The sequence below is a fragment of the Oncorhynchus gorbuscha genome, linkage group LG08 (assembly GCF_021184085.1).
Source record: "Oncorhynchus gorbuscha isolate QuinsamMale2020 ecotype Even-year linkage group LG08, OgorEven_v1.0, whole genome shotgun sequence".
In the NCBI taxonomy this organism is placed as follows: domain Eukaryota; kingdom Metazoa; phylum Chordata; class Actinopteri; order Salmoniformes; family Salmonidae; genus Oncorhynchus; species Oncorhynchus gorbuscha.
Window position 1 is genome coordinate 52,436,252 of NC_060180.1, and position 25,602 is coordinate 52,461,853.

The following is a 25,602-nucleotide window of genomic DNA, read 5'->3' on the forward strand; positions in this document are numbered from 1 at the left end:
TCTGGGACTACACACAACTCTCACATGGATGCTGAGGGAAATGCCACATGATCCTAGTGATCTGAGCTTGCAGCAGCAGCCTGAAGTCTATCCTGTGTTTCTGTCGATTCATCACTGTCCCCTCCCTTGGCTAAACCAAGAAATATTGATATTTATGGGACATTAACAAGTCTTTTAGCCAGGGAAGATGTCAGTCACAGTATTTAACATGTAGAGTCGTCAGGTGTTAGAAAGGTTATTTCTTTACTCTGTAAGGGAACAAGTAAATATTATGAAATAACATGAAATGGGTATGGTCTACTTGACTCAACAACCCAAAACGCATACTTACATTTTTAGCTTTCTTAACGAATCAGAAAATCAATAGTTATTTCTGGTTCTTTGTTCAAAGCTAGCTGGCTAATTCATTGATTGTTCTTTGTAGTGTACCCCTCTGGAAGTACAGGAACATCCACACTTCACAGGACATATGTAAATAACAGCGCCTCTTCAACCAGAGGAGGCTGAAGAAATTTGGCTTGTCACCTAAAACCCTCACAAACTTTTACAGATGCATAATTTAGAGCATCCTGTCGGGCTGTATCACAGCCTGGTACGGCAACTGCACCGCGCACAACTGCAGGGCTCTCCAGAGGGTGTTGCGTTTTGCACAACGCATCACTGGGGGCAAACTACCAGCCTTCCAGGACACCTACAACACCTGAAGTCACATGAAGGCCAAAAAGATCATCAAGGCCAACAACGACCTGAGCCACTGCCTGTTCACCCTGCTAACATCCAGAATGATGGGACTGAGAGACTGAAAAACGCTTCTATCTCAAGGCCATCAGACTGTTAAACAGCCATCACTAGCACAGAGAGGCTGCTGCCTACATACAGACTTGAAATCATTGGCCACTTAAATAAATGGAACAGTAGTCACTTTAATAATGTCCCTTTAATAATGTTTACATATCTTGCATTACTCATCTCATATACTGTATTCTATACTATCTATTGCATCTTAGCCTATGCTGCTCTGACATTGCTCATCCATATATTCATACTTATATATTCCTATTCTATTCATTACATAGAATGCTTACTTACAGGCTCTAACCAATAGTGCAAAGGTATTAGGTAAACAGTAGTTAAGTAAAGAAATAAAACAGTAAAAAGACAGACTATATAGCGAGTAGCGAGGCTATTAAAGTAGCGAGGCTACATACAGACACCGGTTAGTCAGGCTGATTGAGGTAGTATGTACATGTAGATATGGTTAAAGTGACTATGCATATATCATGAACAGAGAGCAGCAGTAGCGTAAAAGAGGGGTTGGCGGGTGGTGGGTGGCGGGAGGTGGGACACAATGCAGATAGCCCAGTTAGCCAATGTGCGTGAGCACTGGTTGGTCGGACCAATTGAGGTAGTATGTACATGAATGTGTAGTTAAATGACTATACATATATGATAAACAGAGAGTAGCAGCAGCGTGAAAGAGGGGTTGGGGGAGGCACACAATGCAAATAGTCCGGGTAGACATTTGATTACCTGTTCAGGAGTCTTATGGCTTGGGGGTAAAAACTGTTAAGAAGCCTTTTTGTCCTAGACTTGGCACTCTGGTACCACTTGCCATGTGGTAGTAGAGAGAACAGTCTATGACTGGGGTGGCTGGAGTCTTTGGCAATTTTTAGGGCCCTCCTCTGACACTGCCTGGTGTAGAGGTCCTGGATGGACCTTTTGGGGATCTCAGGACCCATGCCAAATCTTTTTCATTTCCTGAGGGGGAATAGGCTTTGTCGTGCCCTCTTTATTTAACCTTTATTTAACCTTTATTTAACCAGGCAAGTCAGTTAAGAACAAATTCTTATTTTCAATGACGGCCTAGGAACACTGGGTTAACTGTTCAGGGGCAGAACGAAAGATTTGTACCATGTCAGCTCGGGGGTTTGAACTTGCAACCTTCCGGTTACAAGTCCAATGCTCTAACCACTAGGCTACCCTGCCACCCCCTCTTCACTACTGTCTTGGTGTGTTTGGACCATGTTAGTTTGTTGGTGATGTGGACACCAAGAAACTTGAAGCTCTCAACCTGCTCCACTATAGCCCCGTCGATGAGAATGGGGGCGTGCTCGGTTCTCCATTTCCTGTAGTCCACAATCATCTCCTTAGTCTTAGTTACATTGAGGGATAGGTTGTTATTCTGGCACCACCCGGCCAGGTCTCTGACCTCCTCCCTATAGGCCGTCTCGTCGTTGTCGTTGATCAGGCCTACCACTGTTTTGTCATCTGCAAACTTAATGATGGTGTTGGAGTCGTGCCTGGCCATGCAGTCATGGGTGAACAGGGAGTACAGGAGATGACTGAGCACGCACCCCTGGGGAGCTCCAGTTTTGAGGATCAACGTGACAGATGTGTTGCTAACTACCCTCACCACCTGGGGGCGGCCCGTCAGGAAGTCCAGGATCCAGTTGCAAAGGGAGGTGTTTAGTCTCAGGATCCTTAGCTTAGTGATGAGCTTTGAGGGTACTATGGTGTTGAACGCTGAGCTGTAGTCAATGAATAGTATTCTAGATATTACTTGTTGGATATTGCTGCACTGTCAGATCTGCTAACCATGTGTATGTGACCAATAAAATGTTATTTATTTATTTACTCAGCCTGTCTTCCCTCTGCTACCTATCTGCTGGGGAAGGGAGGGCTGGGAAGTTTTGTTGCAGGACCTTTTACCTACATACCATCTGTTCCTACAACAGAAAAGTTACAATGCTTACTGATTGGCTCAGTGAGAAGCAAGTCAGCCAATCATAAAGTAGAAAGCAGGTTATATCCTCACTATGGAGAAAATATGGCTGGCAAATTTCTTAGACATGTACTTTGTCATGTTTTTCCCCCCAAATTCTAAAAATAAGTCCCTGCACCAAAACAGGTCTTGTACTTGTATGTTTTTATATCAAAGTGTTACTGCTGCCTTTAGTAGACTGTCAAGTAATAAGTACCATTAGAAATGCAATGTTTCGAAGTCTTCCTTCACTTAATGTATGGGGTATGTGAGCCATTTTTTTACATTCAGCATCACTATGTCAAGTATATTAATGAGGAATAATAAAACATTTTACTTAGCAAACGCTCTTATCAAGAGCTGCAATTAGGGTTAAGTGCCTTGCTCAAGGGCACATCAGATTTTTCACCTAGTCGGTTTGGGAATTCAAACCAGCAACCTTTACGGTTACTGGTCAAACGCTCTTAACCCCTAGGCAACCATGCATGTACATTGCAAGTATCAAGTATTACAGTTATCCGCCACCCCACTATTAGGTCTGGACCCCTAAGCATGAGAAGTGAATTTCTGTAGATGCAAGCATCAAGGCATTATCGAGGTATAGAAGCATTCAATGCAATACAGTAAAGGCTACATTTGTATCAACATTCCTTTCCTTAGTGGAACTCCTATTCAACATTGTATGGTGAAATTGCATTGTGGGAGGAACAATGTGCGTTTATTGCTTGTAACACATCTTTCCATCCTTAACTCATGCATGCGTGTAAGGGTTTTCCAGTTTGCACTGGTTATGCTCTCTTACAGAAAGGGGGTGTGTAGGCAGGGGAGGGGGTGGAGGATGCATTAGGCATTTAAACCACATAGGATCTACATACACACTTTCTGTTTACAGTGTCACCAAGCAAGCTTTTGTTTGGACAGCCGCCATGTCACCGCCATTCAAATGTCCATCCCCCCCCAGACTCCCTTCTTGGAAACTCAATTAGGGGATCCCAGCTTGCATATAAAATGCCAGTAGGCTCTTCCCTGAGAAGCTGGAGCCATGCAGAGAGGGAGTCGCTTGGACAAAGGATGGGGAGGGACGCTGCTGTTCTGTTGCTATGACGACCACCGGAATGTACAGGCTTGGTGGAGATGGTTCTTGTATAGACTGGGAATAGGAGAGGAGGAGAGGAGTGAGAGAAAAAACATCCTGGTTATGTAACATGGAGAGAAAAAACAGAATTAGGTCTTACAAATGGGACCTTGTACAATACCCGCAAGCATAGCCCGGTTCCAAGATTTTGGTCAGTCAACCATGCAATTACATATCAATTCTGTCAATACAGATTTCCGCCGGACTTTGCCCTTTATCACCATGGTGTTAATGATGTTTAAGAGAACAATACATGGCATATAGTCTTATTAGGCCATTTAGTGTGACACACAGCATATCGTTGCAATCGATCAGCTGTGTTGAAGCTCTGTCACCAATCTCTCTGCTTTGCATTGCAAAAACACTCCTCTCTCTAGTCGTTGTGTAACATACATTATGCCAGTTCAATCCAGTGCTTCACTGTTTCCACTCAAATGCACAGCTAGTCAGATAAATCAAGTTAGATATAGAGTGGAGTGGTGTGATATAAAAATAGCAAAAGACAGACAGAAGAGAGAATGGATGGAATTCATTCTGCAGAGGACCATGTGGCAGAAGTAGACTAAGTGCCGACTAGGGGCTGTCTTGGCAAAGAATGCCTATAATCCTATTAAAGATAAAACAGTGTGAGTTTAGGGGTGTTTGAAGTATAGAGGGGGATTTGCCACATTCCCCAGTCTGTCAGAACCTCTATGTATGACTGTACACTCTCTCATAGCTGTCCATTTGCCTGTGTCATGGAGGAGCTGAATTACTGCTTCTTGCCCTGTGAGAGGAGAACACATTGTATCTCTATTGTGTCCATGGATGCTTACCAGGTACCCTGTACACACTCGTATACATTACTCATGCACATATGAACATGTAGGTAAGATGAGTAAGACGGCATTGACAGAGATGGTTGCTTTGCTTCAGGTCCTTAGAAAACTATGCCGAATTTTGTTTTTTTAATGTATTATTTCTGACATTGTTAGCCCAGGAAATCTCAAGTGTTATTACATACAGCCGGGAATAGCTATTGGATATAAGAACAACGTCAATTTACCAACATTACGACCTGGAATACGTCATTCCCGAAGCTGATCCTTTGTTCAGACCTCCACCCTGGACATGGGATCTTATCCCAGAGGCCGACCCAAAACAACGCGTTGACGCAGGTGGAGTGGCCTAATGGTCAGACTTAGAAGGCGAGCACATCATCTACTACTTCCAAGCGCCGACAGAAACAAACACCTCCCTGGTAAGAAGAAGGGCGGGGGTGTATGCCTTATGATTAACAACTCGTGGTGTAATCATAACAACATACAGGAACTCAAGTCCTTTTGTTCACCTGACCTAGAATTACTTACAATCAAATGCCGACTGCATTATCTTCCTAGAGAATTATCTTCGATTATAGTCACAGCCGTGTATATCCCCCCCAAGCAGATACTGCAATGGCCCTGAAAGAACTTCACTGGACTCTATATAAACTGGAAACCATACATCGTGAGGCTGCATTTATTGTAGCTGGGGATTTTAACAAAGCTCATTTGAGAACAATTCTTCCTAAATTCTATCAGTATATCGAATGTGTGACACGATTTAGTAGCACTCTGGATCACTGCTACTCTAACTTCCGCGATGCAACCAAAGCCCTCCACTGTCCTGCATTCGGCAAATCTGATAATGACTTAATTTTATTGCTCCCCTGCTACAGGCAAAAACCTAAAACAGGAAATGCCTGTGCTCAGGTCCATCCAACGCTGGCCTGACCAAATCGGATTCCACGCTTCATGATTGTTTCGATCATGTGGACTGGGATATGTTTCGCATAGCCTCGGTGAGCGAGTTTATTAGCAAGTGTGTCAGAGATGTGGTACCCACTGAGACTATTAAAACGTTTCCTAACCAGAAACCGTGGATTGATGGCAGCGTTCACGCTAAACTGAAAGCGCAAACCACCTCTTTTAAACATGGCAAGGAGACTGGAAACATAACCGAATACAAACAGTGAAGCTATTCCCCCCGCAAGGCAATTCAACAAGCAAAGCATCAGTATACAGTCAAAGTAGAGTTGCAATTCAATGGCTCAAACACATGACGTATGTGGCAGGGTCTACAGTCAATCACGGATTACAGAAAGATAAACAGCCCCACCGTGGACACCAACGTCTTGCTCCCAGACAAATTAAACAACTTCTTTGCTCGCTTTGAGGACAATACAGTGCCACTGACACGGCCCGCTACCAAAGCCCGCTACCAAGCCTATTTAAACGGTTTAATCCTCACAAGGCCGCCGGACAAGATGGCATCCCTAGCCGCGTCCTCAGAGCATGCACAGACCAGCTGGCTGGTGTGTTTACGGACATATTCGACCAATCCATATACCAGTCTACTGTCCCCACATGCTTCAAGATGGCCACCATTATTCCTGTTTCCAAGAAAGCTAAGGTAACTGATCTAAATGCACTCACCTCTGTCATCATGAAGTGCTTTGAGAGGCTAGTCAAGGATCATATCACCTCCACCCAACTGATAACCTAGACCCACTCCAATAGGTCCATTGACGATGCAAATCGCCCTCACACTGCACAATCTCATCTGGACAAGAGGAATACCTATGTAAGAATGCTGTTCATTGACTACAGCTCAACATTTAACACCATAGTACCCTCCAAACACGTCGTTAAGCTCGAGACCCTGGGTCTCAACCCCGTCCTGTGCAACTGGGTCATGGACTTTGACGGGCCGCCCCCAGGTGGTGAGGGTAGGAAACAACATCTACACTCGACTGATCCTCAATACTGGGGCCCCACAAGGATGCGTTCTCAGCCCTCTCCTATACTCCCTGTACTCTCTGTTCACCCATGACTGAGTGGCCATGCACGCTTCCAACTTAATCATCAAGTTTGCAGATGACACCACAGTGGTAGGATTGATTACCAACAACGACGAGACGGCCTACAGGAAGGAGGTGAGGGCCCTCGGAGTGTGGTGTCAGGAGAATAACCTCTCACTCAATGTCAACAAAACAAAGGAGATGATTGTGGACTTCAGGAAACAGCAGAGGGAGCACCCCCCATCCACATCGATGCGACAGTAGTGGAGAAGTTGGAAAGTTTTAAGTTCCTCGGCATACACATCACAGACAAATTGAAATGGTCCACCCATACAGACAGTGTGATGAATAAGGCGCAACAGCACCTGTTCAACCTCAGGAGGCTGAAGAAATTTGGCTTGTCATCTAATCTAAATCATTCACAAACTTTTACAGATGCACAATCGAGAGCATCCTGTCGGGCTGTATCACCGCCTGGTATGGCAACTGCACCGCCCTTAACCACAAGGCTCTCCAGAGGGTAGTGTGGTCTGCACAACACATCTACAGCACCCAATGTCACAGGAAGGCCAAAAAGATCATCAAGGACAACAACCACCCGAGCCACTGCCTGTTCACCCCGCTATCATCCAGAAGGCGAGGTCAGTACAGGTGCATCAAAGCTGGGACAGAGAGACTGAAAAACAGCTTCTACCTCAAGGCCATCAGACTGTTAAACAGCCATCACTAACAGAGAGGCTTCTGCCAACATACAGACTCAAATCTCTGGCCACTTTAATAAATGGACTTAATAAAGGTTTCACTAGTCACTTTAAATAACGCCACTTTAATGTTTACATATCCTCCACTACTCATCTCATATGTATATACTGTATTCTATTTCTATACCATCTACTGCATCTTGCCTATGCCGCTCGGCCATCGCTCATCCATATATTTATATGTACATATTCTTATTCATCCCTTTACATTTGTGTGTATTACGTAGTAGTTGTGAATTTTGGGGATTTCACTACACTCTCATTAACATCTGCTAACCATGTGTATGTGACCAATACATTTGATTTGAGGTACACATAAGCATGCAAAATCAGAATCACATGGACAGATACATGCATGTGCACATAGGTGGAAACATACTAAGGCAGACCCCGCACATCTCTGATTCAGAGGGGATGGGTTAAATGCGGAATACACATTTCAGTTGAATGCATTCAGTTCAACAACTGACTAGGTATCCCCCTTTCCCTTTCATACAACACACACACACACACACACACACACACACACACACACACACACACACACACACACACACACACACACACACACACACACACACACACACACACACACACACACACACACACACACACTAGAAGCCTTCTGATTGGTTGAGCAGTGTGGTGTGATTGGACTGATGCTAGATCCTCCTAGGCCATTCTAACTCACCTGCAACGCAATTGGCCAAACTGTTTTGTATGACAAAGGGACAGTTTTCACGATGCTATAATGCTGCAGACTACTGAGAGAGTTTCTTTGTCCCTGAATGACTGAGGGTGCAGTGTAATTTGCACAACACTTCGGTTTATTACTCCACAAATAGTGAAAGTTAATTTCTTTGAGAGAGTTTGAAATGGACTTGTGGCGACATGTCTTACTGAGGGCACGTACCATTGAATTAATTGTAAACCTTTAGAAATCTTGCCGCATTTTCAGAGATCTACAGCTGAGGTGGGAGACTCTGTCCATAGGACAACAATCAGTCGTATATTGCACAAATCTGGCCTTTATGGAAGAGTGGCAAGAAGAAAGCCATTTCTTAAAGATATCCATAAAAAGTGTTGTTTAAAGTTTGCCACAAGCCACCTGGGAGACACACCAAACATGTGGAAGAAGGTGCTCTGGTCAGATGAAACCAAAATTGAACTCTTTGGCAACAATGCAAAACGTTATGTTTGGCGTAAAAGCAACACAGCTCATCACCCTGAACACACCATCCCCACTGTCAAACATGGTGGTGGCAGCATCATGGTTTGGGCCTGCTTTTCTTCAGCAGGGACAGGGAAGATGGTTATAATTGATGGGAAGATGGATGGAGCCAAATACAGGACCATTCTGGAAGAAAATCTGATGGAGTCTGCAAAAGACCTGAGACTGGGATGGAGATTTGTCTTCCAACAAGACAATGATCCAAAACATAAAGCAAAATCTACAATGGAATGGTTCAAAAATAAACATATCCAGGTGTTAGAATGGCCAAGTCAAAGTCCAGACCTGAATCCAATCGAGAATCTGTGGAAAGAACTGAAAACTGCTGTTCACAAATGCTCTCCATCCAACCTCACTGAGCTCGAGCTGTTTTGCAAGGAGGAATGGGAAAATATTTCAGTCTCTCGATGTGCAAAACTGATAGAGACATACCCCAAGCGACTTACAGCTGTAATCGCAGCAAAAGGTGGCGCTATAAAGTATTAACTTAAGGGGGCTGAATAATTGTGCACGCCCAATTTTTCAGTTTTTGATTTGTTAAAAAAGTTTGAAATATTCAATAAATGTTGGTTCTTCACAAAACAATACAGTTTTATATCTTTATGTTTGAAGCCTGAAATGTGGCAAAAGGTCGCAAAGTTCAAGGGGGCTGAATACTTTCGCAAGGCACTGTACATCCCCATGTGCCCATTACATCCAGACTTCCCCCTTTCACAGTTACAGAAGGACATTATTATTGTATGGCTCGCTACATCACACACGGATGGGACGTAGGGGAAGTAAGAACATGCAATAGGACAGAGAATGTTACAACCGACAAGACAAGAGGGACTTGACTGGCAGATGAAAAGGCCTGGAGTGGATGTCTGGTGATTTGTGGGGTGTGAGACTGACCTAACCTGCCTACCAATTGGTCCGGTAGTTGTGCACTAGTGCAGTTAGACATGCTCTTTAACCGTACCCAGGTAGATGAGAGAGAGGAGGAGTGCTCCGTTAGGATCTTTTTGACAATAGAGTTTGCATTCATAGCATTGGAGTTCCAAGGGGGTTACCTGATGAGTTCTGGATTGGAATCAAGCATATTCTGGTGATAACAGCTGCAACTAGGTTGATGGGATGTCAGGATAGAATAGCCTTGGATATGTTACTGGCTGAAAAGGATGGGGGGGGGTGAGGTTTCTTCCCAGAATGACACAGCTCCAGATGGATCGGTGACCAAGGCCCTGGCAGAGAACTCTGGGGTAGATAATGCTCTAACAAGTTGGTTTGATAGTGTGTTTAGAAAATGAATAAATGTCATGATCACTGTGTTGTGGGCAACCTTCACCTGTGTGACTGTGTTAGTTTTGTGCGGATGATTCCGGTTTGAAAGGTTCTCATTTCCAGGACTCTGGAGAAATCCATGAGAAAACAGATGGTGAGATACGGGCCGATTCCGAGCTCTGACCAGTGTAATGATGAATACATTACTCCAGACCTAGTAGATGTACCCGGCTCCTTCAATCATGAGGAGCCTGTGTTACATGAGACCATTTCTAATGTTTAGGTTCTATCTTGTTTTGATGTTTAGACTGTTTCTTTGATGAAGATAACAAAAATCCTGATAAGAAGAGTTATGATTCTAATATAGGCCTAGAACAGTCAATGTAAATACATATACTGGTCTTTGCTAGGTTGAATATTTTAATAAAAATATATGTGTCCTTTTAATATTTTAATTAAAATAGATGTGTGCGTTTTAACATTCTAATAAAAATAGAGGTGTGGTTGGATGTATAATATTTAGTCATAAGGTGGATATGTTATGGGATTTTTAGGAATAATGACTAAATTATGTATATATTTAGCTTAGAATTATAACTAAACAGAATACTACTCTGTTACGGTATGAATATAGGAATATTATTATAATCAAAATACTGAATATAAGGTGTGTAGTTTTAGTCAAGAATTAGAACAAGGACTTTCTGTTCCTTGTTAGAAACAAATGGAGCTATCATCAGATCGGCTGGAATACTGTGTTCCTTACAGGACATTCTGTCCCTACCCAGGGAGGAGAGAGACCTTGGGCTTGTAGTAGATTGTTTAACAGGTGGCAATATTGCCATATTATCTGAGAGGAGGAGGGACATTTATGATGAAATGTGAGGTATATAAACCAATGTACATGGTATTATGACCAGACCTCTCGGGAATAAATGCTATTGATTAATATTGAGACGGATCTCTGTCTATTTTATGCAAATGAGAACCTTACAAATTCTTCGAAATGGACAAAGTGTTTTGCTTTGTTATATTTGAATTGGTTAATAACCTCTTGAAGCTATGGGGGCACTATTTCATTATTGGATTAAAAAACGTGCCCGTTTTAAGCGCAATATTTTGTCACAAAAAGATGCTCGACTATGCATAAAATTGACAGCTTTGGAAAGAAAACACTGACGTTTCCAAAACTGCAAAGATATTATCTGTGAGTGCCACAGAACTGATGCTACAGGCGAAACCAAGATGAAACTTCAAACAGGAAATGAGCAGAATTTTTGAGGCTCTGTTTTCCATTGTCTCCTTATATGGCTGTGAATGTGCCCTGAAAAAACCTACGCTTTCTGCCGTTTGCCCAAGGTGTCTGCAGCATTGTGACGTATTTGTAGGCATATCATTGGAAGATTGGCTATAAGAGACTACATTTACCAGGTGTCCGCCCGGTGTCCTTTGTCGAAATTGCTGCGTAATCTCCAAGTTGCACGCATTCATCCATGTGATTCAGGGGAGAGAGGAGACTTCCACAAACAATATATCATCGAAGAGATATGTGAAAAACACCTTGAGGATTGATTCTAAACAACGTTTACCATGATTCAGTCGATATTATGGAGTTAATTTGGGAAAAAGTTTGGCGTTTTGATGACTGAATTTTCGTTTTTTTTGGTAGCCAAACGTGACGCAAAAATGGAGCGATTTCTCCTAAACAAATCATCTTTCAGGAAAAACTGAACATTTGCTATCTAACTGAGAGTCTCCTCATTGAAAACATCCGAAGTTCTTCAAAGGTAAATGATTTTATTTGAATGCTTTTCTGTTTTTTGTGAAAATGTTGCCCGCTGAATGCTAACGCTAATGCTACACTAGCTATCAATACTGTTACACAAATGCTTGTTTTGCTATGGTTGTTACGGATACAGTTATCCTGTGTGTGTGTGTATCCTGTGTGTGTGTTTCTTTTCTCTCCTTCTCCCCTCACAGGTGAAAACCATCACTCCCCAATCAGTCAACAATCAATCATCAATCAGAAGACACACCTCCTATTTCCTGACCTATCACAGTTCCTTCCCCATGGTTTAAAAACCCCATCATTTGTTTGTTCTAAAGCTCAGCTCAATCTCTCTGTAAATGCCATGTCTGTAGGTCTCTGTGTTTCACTCTTGCTTTGTGTCTTAAACCTCTCTTTTGTTTAAAGCACCTCCATAGCACTTTGTCATCACCTGTGAGTATTGTTTTTGGTTATGGTGTTTGTTTGTTGCTGGTGGGAAAAGGGGGAAACCAAGACAAGTCGCCCATGGGCATACACTACCCGTAGGTGAACTTTGTTAAATACACTAGTTAGAACTGGGCGGACCACCCACTGTATTTTTGGTTAGTTAGTTAGCTGTTGTTAAAGTAGGCTAGTCTAGCTTAGGGGTGTTTTTGAATACTTATTGTTTCTTTCCTTGGGTCCAGCTCAGCCCCTTTTCCTGCTCCCCCCATTACCGTGTGTTTATAAATAAACCTGGAGTTTGACGGTAGATTTCTGTTGTCGTGGTTATTTCGTGCACACTTTTACTTTGTCACAATAATAATTTGCATGAGTTATGTTACGGGTCTCATTACCATCCCCCCTAGACTGTCGGGCCAAAAGGGATTCGTAACAATGGTTGAGAAGCATATTTTGAAAATCTGAGATGACAGTGTTGTTAACAAAAGGCTAAGCTTGAGAGCTAGCATATTTATTTCATTTCATTTGCGATTTTCATGAATAGTTAACGTTGCGTTATGGTAATGGGCTTGAGGCTGTATTCACGATCCCGGATCCGGGAGGGCTCGACGCAAGAAGTTAATGAACATATAGGAATTGAATTCCTCTAACAGTGTAGAAGCACGGTGGCTAGGAAAAACTCCCTAGAAAGATCAGAACGTAGAAAGAAACCTAGAGGAGGAACCAGGCTATGAGTGGTGGCCAGTCCTCTTCTGGCTGTGCCGGGTGGAGATTATAACAGAACATGGCCAAGATGTTCAAATGTTCATAGATGACCAGCAGGGTCAAATAATAAAAATCACAGTGGTTGTCGAGGGTGCAACAGGTCAGCACCTCAGGAGTAAATATCAGTTGGCTTTTCATAGCCGATCATTCAGAGTATCTCTACCGCTCCTGCTGTCTCTAGAGTTTAAAACAGCAGGTCTGGGACAGGTAGCACGTCCGGTGAACAGGTTAGGGTTCCAGAGCTGCAGGCAGAACAGTTGAAACTGGAGCAGCAGCATGGCCAGGTGGACTGGGGACAGCAAGAGTCATCAGGCCAGGTAGTCCTGAGGCATGGTCCTAGGGCTCAGGTCCTCCGAGAGAGACAGAGAGAGAAAGAGAGAAAGAGAGAGAATACTTAAATTCACATAGGACACTGGAAAAGACAGGAGAAATACTCCAGATATAACAGCCTTACCCTAGCCCCCCGACACATAAACTACTGCAGCATAAATACTGGAGGCTGAGACAGGAGGGGTCGAGAGACACTGTTGCCCCATCCGACGATAGCCCCGGACAGGGCCAAACAGGCAGGATATAACCCCACCCACTTTGCCAAAGAACACACCCCACACCACTACAGGGATATCTTCAACCACCAACTTACCATCCTGAGACAAGTCCGAGTATAACCCACAAAGATCTCCGCCATGGCACAACCCAAGGGGGGCGACAACCCAGACATTAAGTTCACGTCAGTGACTCAACCCATTCAAGTGATGCACCCCTCCTAGGGACAGCATGGAAGAGCAGCAGTAAGCCAGTGACTCAGCACCTGTAATAGGGTTAGAGGCAGAGAATCCCAGTGGAGATAGTGGAACTGGCCAGGCAGACACAGCAAAGGCGGTTCGTTGCTCCAGTGCCTTTCTATTCACCTTCACACTCCTGGGCCAGACTACACCCAATCATAGGACCTACTGAAGAGCTGAGTCTTCAATAAAGACTTAACCAAGTCTGCGTCTCTCACATGGGTAGGCAGACCATTCCATAAAAATGGAGCTCTATAGGAGAAAGCCCTGCCGTCTAAGCTGTTTGCTTAGAAATTCTAGGGACTGTTAGTAGACCTGCGTCTTGTGACCGTAGGGTACATGTAGGTATGTACGGCAGGACCAAATCGGAAAGGTAGGTAGGAGCATGCCCATGTAATGATTTTTAGGTTAGCAGTAAAACCTTGAAATCAGCCTTAGCCTTAACAGGAAGCCAGTGTAGAGAGGCTAGCACTGGAGTAATATGATAAACTTTTTTAGTTCTAGTCAAGCTTCTATCAGCCGTGTTTAGCACTAACTGAAGTTTATTTAGTGCTTTATCCGGTAGCCGGAATGTAGAGCATTGCAGTAGTCTAACCTAGAAGTGACAAAAGTATGGATACATTTTTTTCTGCATCATTTTTAGAGTGAAAGTTTCAGATTTTTGCAATGTTACGTAGATGGAAAAAAGCTGTCCTTGAAACAGTCTTGATATGTTCGTCAAAAGAGAGATCAGGGTCCAGAGTAACGCCGAGATCCTTCACAGTTTTATTTGAGACGACTGTACAACCATCAAGATTAATTGTCAGATTCAACAGAAGATATCTTTGTTTCTTGGAACAAGCATCTCTGTTCTGTCCGAGTTTAAAAGTAGAAGGTTTGCAGCCATCCACTTCCTTATGTCTGAAACACAGGCTTCCAGCAAGGGCAATTTTGGGGCTCCACCATGTTTCATTGAAATGTACAGCTGTGTGTCATCTGCATAGCAGTTAAAGTTAACATTATGTTTCCGAATGACATCACCAAGAGGTCAAATATATAGTGAAAACAATAGTGGTCCTAAAAAAGAACTTTGAGGAACACCGAAATTTACAGTTGATTTGTCAGAGGACAAACCATCCACAGAGACAAATTGATATCTTTCCGACAGATAAGATCTAAACCAGGCCAGAACTTGTCAAGAGCTCTAACACCCATTGAAATGGAGAGGGGTTGAGTGGGGATGCGAAGCTCGGACGCCAGGGTAACAGCCATGAGACTCACATCGGCCACTGAGGCGATGAGTACATGGAGAGACTTGGACTGGTAGCTCCACCGAAGGATGGTGCGGAGAAGGGGGGCAAGCAAGGTGAGACAAAAATTATCTTTAAGGCTCACCAGAGTACTCACTCCAACGAATGAGCTAGGTCTCATGAAGGGACAGGTAGACACATAATGATTGGCAGAATCGCAATACAGATGACTCTGGGCCTCAAGTCTGCGTACGCGTTTAGCTGGAGACAACCTAGCCCTGCCGAGCTGTATCGGCTTGGGATGAGTTGAATCGGCAGTCTCGGGAAGCTCTTGGAGGGACTCGGGTAAGCTCGGATCTTCTCGGGATGTAGACGCCGGGAACTTCCAGAGTTCATCAGATGCAAGGTCCGACCTCCTCTCCCTCCTACGTTCCCGTAGCCAACCATCGATCCGGATGGTTGAAGCAATGAATGAGTCGAGATCCGTCGGTAGTTCTCTTTACCTCCCCCGATAATCCGTGCAGGAACATGTCGAACAGCGCTTCCGGGTTCCAGGTACCCTCTGCTGCTAGCATGCGGAACCGCAGAGTCTGCCACACTGAGGGTGTCCTGCCGAAGTAGGAGTAACTTCCGGGCAGCCTCTCTCCCGGACACCGGAGCCCTGAAAACTTTTCTCACTTCCGCCACGAATACCTCCAGACTGAGGCAGACGGCGGATTGTTGCACCCACATCGCCGTGGCCCAGGCGAGTGCCCTCCCAGACATCAGCTTAATAATGTACGCTATCTTCGAGCGGTCCGAGGGGAACGAAGTAGCTCGAAAACAAGGGAGCACTGGGAGAGAAAGGCCCAGCAGGTTCTGGAATCTCCATCATAGTGCTCCGGGGGAGGTAAGCAGGGTTCCCGGTAAACCGGGGTGATGGCGCTGCTACCATCTGGATTACTGAGGGCTGGGAAGTTACCGTCATGGTAGGCTGCCTGGTAGGCAACCCACAGAATTGCTCCCTCAATGCGTCCAATGCTATGTTGTGACGTTCGGCCATGTCCTGGAAACCTTCTATCGGACCGCAAAGCAAATCCTTGTGTCTACTAATGATGGCTCCTTCAGAGGATATGGCTTTGCGGAGCTGGTCCAAGTCTGCTGGGTCAGTCAAGGCTAGTTCGTACTATCACATTTGAAGGTAAGACCCAGGTGCAGACAATTTTTTATTTTTTATTGATTTTAATTTCACCTTTATTTAACCAGGTAGGCTGGTTGAGAACAAGTTCTCATTTGCAACTGCAACCTGGCCAAGATAAAGCATAGCAGTTGAGCACAATGTTTAAGTAACAAAAGTAAATTAATTTGAACACGGGCAGACAAAGGTACAGGATGGCAGAAAGGCTCAGGGTCAGGTCAGGCAAAGGTCGGTAATCCAGAGTAGAGGTCAAAGGTACAGGATGGCAGGCAGGCTCAGGGTCAAGGCAGGCAGAAAGGACAAAATTGGAAAAAATAGAAAATAGATAGGGCAGGAGCAAGGGGAAAATGCTGGTAGGTTTGAGGAACAAAATGAACTGGCAACAGACGAACAGAGAATAGAGGTTACCCCATACCCGGGTAAATTGTGCCTAGAGACCACTTTTTTTGGGCAAGGTATGTTTTCAATACTGTAATATATACATGAATTCTGATTATTTCCAGGGATACTCAACATCCTGAAATATATACAGTATCTTTGTTAGAAATAATACTATATTTTCCTTAACAGAGTGATGCTGAACGTAAAGAATATATATTTTGGGTGGTTGAAATTATATAGAATTTTTTATTTGACATACTTTATCTGACCTTATTTCAATGTTGAAATACTTCGAAAAGTATTGAGACCCCTTGACTTTTCACATTTTGTTACCTTACAGCTTTATTATAAAATTAAAGAAATGGTTTTTTTCCCCTCAATCTACACACAATACCCCATAATGACAAAGCAAAACATTTTTGAGTCTTCTTGGGTATGACACTGCATGACACTGCATGTGTGGCACACCTGTATTTGGGGAGTTTCTCTCATTCTTCTCTGCACATCCTCTCAAGCTCTGTCAGGTTGGATGTGGAGCGTTGCTGCACAGCTATTTTCAGGTTTTCTCCAGATTTGTTTGATCAAGGTTCAAGTCCGGGCTCCACCTGGGCTACTCAAGGACATTCAGAGACTTGTATCGAAGCCACTCCTGCATAGTCTTGGCTGTGTGCTTAGGGTCGTTATCCTGTTGGAAGGTGAACCTTTGCCCCAGTCTGAAGTCCTGAGCGCCCTGGAGCAGGTTTTCATCAAGTATCTCTCTATGCTTTGCTCCATTCATCTTTCCCTCGATCCTGACTAGTCTCCCAGTCCCTGCCGCTGGAAAACATCCACAAAGCATATTGTGTGTAGATTGATGAGAATTTGTTTTTATTTCACACGTTTTAGAATAAGGCTTTAACGTAACAAAATTTGGAAAAAGTCAAGGTGCCTGAATACTTTTCGAAGACACTGTATGATATAACTAATAGATAGAATGGTGCCGGAGGGGTTGGCTGCCGTTTATTCGGGCTCTTAACCAATTTTGCTATTTTGTGTTTTTTCTCATTGTTTGTAACTTATTTTGTACATAATGTTGACGACCGTCTTTTATGACCGAAAAGAGCTTCTGGACATCAGCACAGCGATTGCTCACCTCGAACTGGATGGAGATTTTTTCCACAGATAACGTAATCTCGATCGCACTCCACACTACCCTTTCCCACCTGGACAAAAGGAACCAATGTGAGAACACTGATTATTGACTACAGCTCAGCGTTCAACACCATAGTGCCCAGAAAGCTCATCACTAAGCTAAAGACCCTGGGACTAAACACCTCCCTCTGCAACTGGATCATGAACTTCCTGATGGGCCGACTCAGATGTTAAGGGTAGGCAACAACACATCTGCCACGCTGATTCTCAACTCCGGGGACCCTCAGGGATGCGTGCATAGTCTTCTCCTATTCTCCCTGTTCACCCACAACTGTGTGGCCAAGCACGATTCCAACACCATCATTAAGTTTGCTAACAACACAGGCCTGATCACTGACAACGATTAGACAGCCTATAGCGAGGAGGTCAGAGACCTGGCAGTGTGGTGCCAGGACAACAACTTCTCTCTCAACGTGAGCAAGACAAAGGAGATGATCATGGACGACAGGATAAGGAGGGCCCCATTCTCATCGACGGGGCTGTAGTGGAGCGGGTCAAGAGTTTCAAGTTCCTTGGTGTCCATATCACCAACAAACTTTCATGGTCCAAACACACCAAGAAAGGTGTGAATAGGGCACGACAAAGCCTATTGCCCATCAGGAAACTGAAAAGATTTGGTATGGATCCCCAGATCCTCAAAAACTTCTACAGTTGCACCACTGAGAGCATCCTGACCAGTTGCATCACCGCCTGGTATGGAAACTGCTTGGCATTTGACCATAAGGCGCTACAGAGGGTATTCTACAGCCCAGTACATCACTGGGGCCAAGCTTCCTGCCATCCATGACCTATATACTAGGTGCTTTCAGAGAAAGGCCAGAAAATAGTCACCCAAGTCATAGACCGTTCTCTTTGCTACTGCACGGCAAGCAGTACTGGAGCACCATGCCTAGGTTCAAAAGGCTCCTTAACAGCTTCTACCCCTATGACTGCTGAACAATTAATTAATGGCCACCCGGACTATTTACATTGTACAAATTACATCAACTAACCTGTACCCCTGCACATTGACTCAGTACCGGTACCCCCTGTGAATAGCTTTGTTATTGTTATTTTATTGTGTTACTTTTTATTTTATTAACTCTATTTCTTGAACTGCATTGTTGGTTAAGGGCTTGTAAGTAACCCTAACCCATTTCATGGTAAGGTCTACATCTGTTGTATTTGGCGCATGCGACAAATACAATTTGATTTGGATTTTGATGTTCTCCAGCCTATCAGAGCTCTCATAGCATGAACTGACATGCATTGTCCACCCAAACAAAGAATCAGACAATGAATCTAATACTGAAAGCATTAGCTACAGCTGACAAGCACTGCAGTTCATAAATTGTGGTGAGTAGGTGACTTAAAGAGAGACATTTCTTTAAAAATTAAAGAGAAGCAAGAGAGAGAGAGAGAGAGAAAGAGATAGCAAGCTATATTTTGTAGTATTTTTCCCACTTTCATTTACTTAGCTAGCAAATGCAACTAGTTTAGCCTACTCAAACACCAGGCTCAAACAGAGAGGGATGATATGTTAGCTAGCTGGCTATGGCTATCCAATACTGGAACTCTTCCATGTCAAGGTAAGCCTTTGGTTTTATTTTATTTATTGCCACCGGGCCTGCTGGTGTAACTGCTAAACCGCTTACTGTACACCGTACTGCATGATTGTAGCGGGTTTACCCCGTAACTATGTGGACTGTTATGTTAGCTAATATAGTGACAATGATATAGGCTGTGTGTAGTGCATAGTGGTTATGGTATGACGGTTTGGCTTGGGAAGTGTTTTGCCTGGCCACAGACAGCTGTTGTGTCTGTGTTGTGTCATCTTCCCCGTTATCCCCAGTGTATTTACACCTGTGTTCTCTGTCTGTCTCGAGTTAGTTTTGTTCGTCAAGCCTACCAGCGGTTTTCTCCCTTGCACCTGCCTGTTTCTAGTTCCTGTTTTCTAGTTAACCTGGTTTTGACCATTCTGCCTGCCCTGACCCTGAGCCTGCCTGTCGTTTATGTACCTTGTCACACCACCCTGGATGATTGACAACTGCCTCCCCTGACACCGAGACTGCCTGCCGTTCTGTACCTTTTGGACTCTGATCTGGATTACTGACCTCTGCCTGCCCTTCACCTGTCATTTTGTCTGCCCTCTGTTTTAGTAATAAACTTTGGTTACTTTGACATTGTCTGCATCTGGGTCTTCCTTAAAACTTGATACCTACCACAAAAACAAGAAACCTGATCATAGCCTCAATTATAATGTGCCGCCTTGAAGCATCTGACTGTGCATGCTATTCACTGCCTGCCAAAGCTGACTGAAAAAAGGAGACATGGGAAGAGAACACAAACTGTCCTTATAAGGAATCAGGAACAACTTGTACTATTCTACTGCACATGTTACTATCCTCTGTCAAAGCTGAAACACAACACCTCTAAAACATATGCATAGAAAAGCAACCTCTCTAATGACTGTGTTATATGCATAATCTAGTATAGCTCCTATCATGTAGTCCGTGAAGCATTCCGCTATTATGGGACATACAGGAAGAAAGAAAAGGGTGCATTTTGTTCATTGTTATGTGACTGAAAATGGACACCACTGCAGTTAAAAACAGTAGGACACAGTGATCAGCCATGACCGAAAGGGAAGGGAAGGGAAGGAGCTTTTCTTACAAGGAAACACTCTGCCTACAGCCAGACTAAATAAACAATGTGCTCTATATCAGTACACTAATCTAACCCGTGCAACCGGGCATTTAAGGCTTAAAATTGTACCAGCTACATTCCATGTACCATGAACCAGCTGTACTCTGTTGCAATTTACTACAGAAAATAGTCAGCACACGGGCTTACAAAAGATCCTGGACAAAAGCAGGGCATATACAAAGCATTTGAATATGACAATGATAAACAAATAGCACAGGTCACCTCAACAGTGAACCTGGTCACTCTAGATTTTCTTCCAATGATTTAAAATAGGACATATACAGTAGGGAGAGCTGTCATGACCTGCTTAGCTGAACTGCCCCTGTTTACAGTCTCACGTGAAACCAACCTGGACTCAGGGGTAGACATAACATAGTAAATGTACATTTAGCTCCCTCCCAATGACCTGAAGAGAGTTGGGACCACAGTCTCAAAGAAAACCATTGGTAACACACTACGCCGTCACAGATTAAAATCCTGCAGTGCACGCAAGGTCCCCCTGCTCAAGCCAGCGCATGTGTAAGGGATTTCCTCCTCTTCTTCCAAAATGGAGAGGCGAAAAGGATCAGAGGACCAATATGCGGCGTGGTAAGGGTCCATTCTTTTAATACGAAAATGTACACATGAACAATTGAATACAAAAACAATAAACGTGGAATGAACTAAACCCAAAACAGTACCGTGTGGTCGAAAAACACAGACACGGAAACAAACACCCACAAACACACAGTGAAACCCAGGCTACCTAAATATGATTCTCAATCAGAGACAACTAATAACACCTGCCTCTGATTGAAAACCATACTAGGCCGAAACATAGAAATACCCAAATCATAGAAAAACAAACATAGACTGCCCACCCCAACTCACGCCCTGACCATACTAAATAATGACAAAACAAAGGAAATAAAAGGTCAGAACGTGACAGCCCCCCCCCCCCCCCCAAAGACCCCATCGTCTTAGTCCGCCTTATTGTCCGCCTCCGTGGCTTTCTAACCATGGCAACCCTTCTCAATGAGCCCACTGGACAGAGGGGCAGCTCGGGACAGAGGGGCAGCTCGGAACAGAGGGGCAGCTCGGACAGGCGGGAGACTCCGGCAGCGCCGGACAGGCGGGAGACTCCGGCAGCGCCGGACAGGCGGGACCACCTGTAGGGAGGAGACAGAGAGACAGCCTGGTGCGTGGGGCTGCCACAGGAACCACCAGGCTGGGGAAACCTTCAGGAGGCTTGGTGTTAGGAGGAGGCACCTGAAGGACCAGGCTGTGAGGGAGCACTGGAGCTCTGGTGCGCAGCCTTGGCACCACTTCCCCAGACCGGACAACTACTCCAGCCCGGACCCCTCCAGAGTGCAGGCACAGGTTGAACCGGGCTGTGGGTAAGCACGGGAGATCTTGTGCTTACTACGTGCACCTCTCCCTTAGGCTCCACTCCCACATTTGCCCGGCACGAGCGGAGCGCAGGCATAGGACGCACTGCACCCTCCCAGCGCCCCGGAGACACAGCACGCAGAGCCGGCGCAGGATAACCTGGCCCGAAACGGCGTACCGGCGACCAGACACGCTGAGCAGGCACCATACGCCCTGGCTGGATGCCCACACTCGCATGACACTCTCGGGGGGCTGCCCTATAGCGCACCGGGCTATGGGCACGTTGTTATGCAGGTGAATGAGGACCCAAAAGCGACTTGGCGAAAACAGAGTTTTTAATCCAGTAAGAAACTTTACAAAACAAAAAGCATAATACTACTCGTAAAGACGATAACAGACTGGAGACTTGATCGAGAACTGCAGGTTGCCTCGGGAAGGCACTTGAACCTAGCAGACTCAGACACCTGCTCACCACGCAGCATCTGAGGGAAACACGACACGACAGGGCAAAACATAGACACAGCACGGTGAATTATAGATGAGGATCCGACGGGGCAGGAACGGAAAACAAGGAGAGAAATAGGGACTCTAATCAGGGAAAAGGATCGGGAACAGGTGTGGGAAGACTAAATGATTGATTAGGGGAATAGGAACAGCTGGGAGCAGGAACGGAACGATAGAGAGAAGAGAGAGCGAGAGAGTGAGAGAGGGAGGGGGAGAGAGAGGGATAGAAAGAGGGAAAGAACCTAATAAGACCAGCAGAGGGAAACGAATAGAAGGGGAAGCACAGGGACAAGACATGATAATTAATGACAAAACATGACAGTACCCCCCACTCACCGAGCGCCTCCTGGCGCACTCGAGGAGGAACCCTGGCGGCAACGGAGGAAATCATCAATAAGCGAACGGTCCAGCACGTCCCGAGACGGAACCCAACTCCTCTCCTCAGGACCGTAACCCTCCCAATCCACTAAGTATTGGTGACCCCGTCCCTGAGAACGCATGTCCATGATCTTACGTACCTTGTAAATAGGTGCGCTCTCGACAAGGACGGGAGGGGGAGGGAAGACGAACGGGGTGCGAAGAAAGGGCTTGACACAGGAGACATGGAAGACAGGATGGACGCGACGAAGATGTCGCGGAAGAAGCAGTCGCACAGCGACAGGATTGACGACCTGGGAGACACGGAACGGACCAATGAACCGCGGAGTCAACTTACGAGAAGCTGTCGTAAGAGGAAGGTTGCGAGTGGAAAGCCACACTCTCTGGCCGCAACAATACCTTGGACTCTTAATCCTGCGTTTATTGGCGGCTCTCACAGTCTGTGCCCTGTAGCGGCAAAGTGCAGACCTCACCCTCCTCCAGGTGCGCTCACAACGTTGGACAAACGCTTGAGCGGAGGGAACGCTGGACTCGGCAAGCTGGGATGAGAACAGAGGAGGCTGGTAACCCAGACTACTCTGAAACGGAGATAACCCGGTAGCAGACGAAGGAAGCGAGTTGTGAGCGTATTCTGCCCAGGGGAGCTGTTCTGCCCAAGACGCAGGGTTTCTGAAAGAAAGGCTGCGTAGTATGCGACCAATCGTCTGATTGGCCCTCTCTGCTTGACCGTTAGACTGGGGATGAAACCCGGAAGAGAGACTGACGGACGCACCAATCAAACGACAGAACTCCCTCCAAAACTGTGACGTGAATTGCGGGCCTCTGTCTGAAACGGCGTCTAACGGGAGGCCATGAATTCTGAACACATTCTCGATAATGATTTGTGCCGTCTCCTTAGCGGAAGGAAGTTTAGCGAGGGGAATGAAATGTGCCGCCTTAGAGAACCTATCGACAACCGTAAGAATCACAGTCTTCCCCGCAGACAAAGGCAGACCGGTAATGAAGTCTAGGGCGATGTGAGACCATGGTCGAGAAGGAATGGGGAGCGGTCTGAGACGACCGGCAGGAGGAGAGTTACCCGACTTAGTCTGCGCGCAGTCCGAACAAGCAGCCACGAAACGGCGCGTGTCACGCTCCTGAGTCGGCCACCAAAAGCGCTGGCGAATAGACGCAAGAGTGCCTCGAACACCGGGATGACCAGCTAACTTGGCAGAGTGAGCCCACTGAAGAACAGCCAGAGGAGTGGAAACAGGAACGAAAAGGAGGTTACTAGGACAAGCGCGCGGCGACGCAGTGTGCGTGAGTGCTTGCTTAACCTGTCTTTCAATTCCCCAGACTGTCAACCCGACAACATGCCCATAAGGAAGAATCCCCTCGGGATCAGTAGAAGCCACAGAAGAACTAAACAGACGGGATAAGGCATCAGGCTTGGTGTTCTTGCTACCCGGACGGTAAGAAATCACAAACTCGAAACGAGCGAAAAACAACGCCCAACAAGCTTGACGGGCATTAAGTCGTTTGGCAGAACGGATGTACTCAAGGTTCTTATGGTCTGTCCAAACGACAAAAGGAACGGTCGCCCCCTCCAACCACTGTCGCCATTCGCCTAGGGCTAAGCGGATGGCGAGCAGTTCACGGTTACCCACATCATAGTTGCGCTCAGATGGCGACAGGCGATGAGAAAAATAAGCGCAGGGATGAACCTTATCGTCAGACTGGAAGCGCTGGGATAGAATGGCTCCCACGCCTACCTCTGAAGCGTCAACCTCGACAATGAATTGTCTAGTGACGTCAGGAGTAACGAGGATAGGAGCGGACGTAAAACGTTCTTTTAGAAGATCAAAAGCTCCCTGGGCGGAACCGGACCACTTAAAACACGTCTTGACAGAAGTAAGAGCTGTGAGAGGGGCAGCAACTTGACCGAAATTACGAATGAAACGCCGATAGAAATTAGCGAAACCTAAAAAGCGCTGCAACTCGACACGTGACCTTGGAACGGGCCAATCACTGACAGCTTGGACCATAGCGGAATCCATCTGAATGCCTTCAGCGGAAATAACGGAACCGAGAAAAGTAACGGAGGAGACATGAAAAGAACACTTCTCAGCCTTTACGTAGAGACAATTCTCTAAAAGGCGCTGTAGAACACGTCGAACGTGCTGAACATGAATCTCGAGTGACGGTGAAAAAATCAGGATATCGTCAAGATAGACAAAAACAAAGATGTTCAGCATGTCTCTCAGAACATCATTAACTAATGCCTGAAAAACAGCTGGCGCATTGGCGAGACCAAACGGCAGAACCCGGTACTCAAAATGCCCTAACGGAGTGTTAAACGCCGTTTTCCACTCGTCCCCCTCTCTGATGCGCACGAGATGGTAAGCGTTACGAAGGTCCAACTTAGTAAAGCACCTGGCTCCCTGCAGAATCTCGAAGGCTGATGACATAAGGGGAAGCGGATAACGATTCTTAACCGTTATGTCATTCAGCCCTCGATAATCCACGCAGGGGCGCAGAGTACCGTCCTTCTTCTTAACAAAAAGAACCCCGCCCCGGCCGGAGAGGAAGAAGGCACTATGGTACCGGCGTCAAGAGACACAGATAAATAATCCTCGAGAGCCTTACGTTCGGGAGCCGACAGAGAGTATAGTCTACCCCGAGGAGGAGTGGTCCCCGGAAGGAGATCAATACTACAATCATACGACCGGTGAGGAGGAAGAGAGTTGGCTCGGGACCGACTGAAGACCGTGCGCAGATCATGATATTCCTCCGGCACTCCTGTCAAATCGCCAGGTTCCTCCTGAGAAGTGGGGACAGAAGAAATGGGAGGGATGGCAGACATTAAGCACTTCACATGACAAGATACGTTCCAGGATAGGATAGAATTACAAGACCAATTAATAGAAGGATTATGACATACTAGCCAGGGATGACCCAAAACAACTGGTGTAAAAGGTG